General features: G+C 52.0%; 1 protein-coding gene across 7 annotated transcripts in view; it reads left to right on the top strand.

The window, feature by feature from the left end:
• Positions 1-3,181, top strand: part of RBPMS (RNA binding protein, mRNA processing factor) — a 182,432-nt gene that overhangs the window by 158,457 nt on the left and 20,794 nt on the right. The window lies entirely within an intron of this gene.

The following is a 3,181-nucleotide window of genomic DNA, read 5'->3' on the forward strand; positions in this document are numbered from 1 at the left end:
GGGCCCCCCCTTGAAATAGCCAGAAACACCAGCCACAAGCTGATAGATAGTAGATTTAGGTTGGACATCAGGAAGAACTTCTTCATGGTTAGGGTTGCCAGAATCTGGAACAGGCTTCCAAAGGAGGCGGTGCTCTCCCCTACCTTGGGGGGTCTTCAAGAAGAGACTGGACAAGCACCTGCCTGGGGTCACATGACCCCAGCACTTTTTCCTGCCATGGGCAGGGGGTTGGACTTGATGATCCATTGAGGTCCCTTCTGAACCAAACATCTATAAATCTGTGTATATTGTGGTGGGGTGGGGAGCATGGGGGGTGGGTATAGGTTTGTTGGAACATGTGAGTGTGCATGTGGATATGTGGGGTATGAGCAGGTATGGGGCTTGTCGGGGGATGTGAATGTGTGGGCAGAGGGTGGCTGGGGAGGGTTGTGGCATGTGTGGAGGGGGAGGGTTTGCCTACAGCCCCTGTCAGTGCTCCTCCAAGCCTGGGATCCATGCTCCTCTGCTCCTGGCCCTGGTGTGAGCTCCATGCTCCTGCTTGCCACCACTTCTCCCTGCTCCATCTGCCACCACCGCCCTTCTCCTGCCACTTCCCTGTCCAGCCTCCCAACCCTCTTCTCTGGCACCATGTCCCAGCTGCACAGCCAAGACTGCAGGATGCAGCAGGAGCCGGCCTGGTCCAGCCAGCACCACACAGAGCCAGCCAAGAATCACAGGGACTGGGCCGGCTCCTGCTGAGTCCTGTGCCCTGGCGCTGGAGCCAGGAAACAGGTGGTGCCAGAGTGCAGGCAGGGGGCAGAGAGAAATGGTGGCGGCAGCAGCAGGCAGGAAAGAAGGTAAATGGTGGCAGCAGGTGGTATGGGGGAAGTGGCAGCAAGTGGGCACTCAGGAGCCCTGGGGCCACTGCCAGCGGGGCCAAGAGCGGGGCAGCAGGGATCCAAACTGGCATGGGGCCCAACCTGTCAGGACTTTATGGAGCTGGGTTGGCTCCCTGCTCTCCCTACTGGCGCAGACCAGCCCGGCTCCACAGAGCCCCTGCTGGCCCAGGCCCCACACTCCTACCATCCCGCCAGCATTGACCCTGGGACACCAGCATGAACCCTGCACTCCCACCCAGCTGTTGCCATGCTTCCATGCACCCGCTCATAGCCACTTGCCCCCCTGCTGCTGCTGCCACTGTTCCTCTCTGCTCCCCGCCCCCCACTCCAGCACCACATGGTTCCTGGCTACAGCGCTGGGACCACAGGAGCTGAGCCAGCCCAACCTGTCCTGGCCCTGAGGACTGGGGCGATCACCTGCAGTCCTCCCCTGCCTTCCCCTACTCCTTATCTGAGTTTCCTTCTCCAGAGCAGGGAGGCAGGAACAGCCCTGGGATCCCAGGCCAGAAGCCTCTGCTAGGCAGAGGCTTCCAGCTGGGAGTGGGGGTGGGGGTTTGGGGCCGGCACAGCAGCTGGGTCCTGCCGCCAGCTTCCCCTGGGTCCTACTGCCCCTGGTGCCTTGTCATCTTTGGCAGGCAGCCAGGGGCAGATAAATATTAATTTTCTAAATTTTTTAGGGTCCCCACAGGATGGATAGAATGGCCTGGCAGGCCAGATTCGGCCCACAGGCCGTATTTTGCTCACTCCTGAGCTACTAGGATTAAACACTTTTAAGTCATCAGGGTCATGTAACTTTTGCCCAGGAGTTTAAAATGAGGCAATCTTTGATCCACTGATGTTTAATTTTAACAAACCTTGGCATGCTTGGGTGACTTGATCACAGCTTACAAGCGCCTACTATGAAGGTTCTGTCTGTAGAAGGCTCTAATGTAGCAAACAAAGAAAAAAGAATCCAGTGACTCAGAGGTCATCCTGCATAAATACAGACCATATAGAAGATGCACATTTCAAACAGTGAGAATGGTTAACCATTGAGACAACTTCCCCATGGACATGGTGCATTCTCCCTCCCCAAACTAAACATCTCTTTCTAAAGGATCCTCTAGCAAAACCACAAGCTATTGAATTGGGTGCTGGAATCCCTAGCTAAAACCATCTGGTCTGTGCTATGCAGGTCAGACTAGGTGGTCCAAATGGCCTTTTCTGGCCCTGTGGCCAACAAGTCTATCCAGACAGCACCTATTCTGGCCAGAGGGACAGGTATTAAATGTTTTACCTGGCAAGGTAACTTACAGTGAAAAATCTTTTCCAGAAAGAGTAGTTCCCATACTGCCCCAGAGTGACTGCTGGAGTAGCTTCCCCCACCTATCACAATCAAGACCTCACTCCCCCTCCTTTCTCTCTGAGTCTCTCTTGAAGCCAGCCCTAGTTAGAGATTCTTAATAAGAGTGAAACCCATGGCTCCTTCCAAAATGATATCGGGCCCTGAAATATGTAATTCCTGCTTGTCTCTGTTGCCCCACCCAGAAGTGAAACATGGCTCAGCTTCTTCTGAGGGCTTGACCTCTTAGGGAAGTAATGCAACCAGCAGTAACTGCAGTGAAATGAGCCAGTTTTTATCAGTCACAGCAGGCAGAGTCCTTAAGTTACTATGGCCAAACCAAATTTAAGACAGCCCATAAAAGTAGGAGTCACTGCTCAACCTGCCTGATTTTCCTAGGATGTATTTTGTGTTTCTGTCCCACTCTGTGTTTAAGTCTTGGTGCTTCCCTGTGATGCACCAAGGAAAATGTAATCTAATAATCTTTTCACACCTTTCCTGTTGCCCTGCACTGTTTGTAAGTTAATGTCTAGTCACTAGGCTTCCATCATCTTTACCAGCATGCTCTTCCTTCTGTGGTTAGCTCCATCCAGGTCTTGATGGGCCATTCTATACCAACCCAAATACTCCTCTGCTGTTTTGCCATCACACGCTTCCTTGAGTTCAGTGTAGAGATTGAGTCATTCATTCAACTTTTATTCAGTAATAATGAATGGGAATGTAGGGAAGCTAAGGCAGGCATATAGCTCACAACCATATTTTAAATATTCTAACATTCTTGACTTCTTCACCTTGTTCCACTAACTGAGGAAATATCAGGTTTCATTGAATCAATCCTAAAACCGCTCGTCACCTACCGAGCAAGTTTTGTACAAGACACTACAGACTTTCTACGGAAACTTAAAAATATAGACCACCTTCCCAGCAACACACTCCTAGCCACCATGGACGTTACCAGCCTATATACCAACATCCCACACCA

This window comes from Alligator sinensis, unplaced genomic scaffold, assembly GCF_000455745.1.
Source record: "Alligator sinensis unplaced genomic scaffold, ASM45574v1 scaffold803_1, whole genome shotgun sequence".
Classification (NCBI taxonomy): Eukaryota; Metazoa; Chordata; order Crocodylia; family Alligatoridae; genus Alligator; species Alligator sinensis.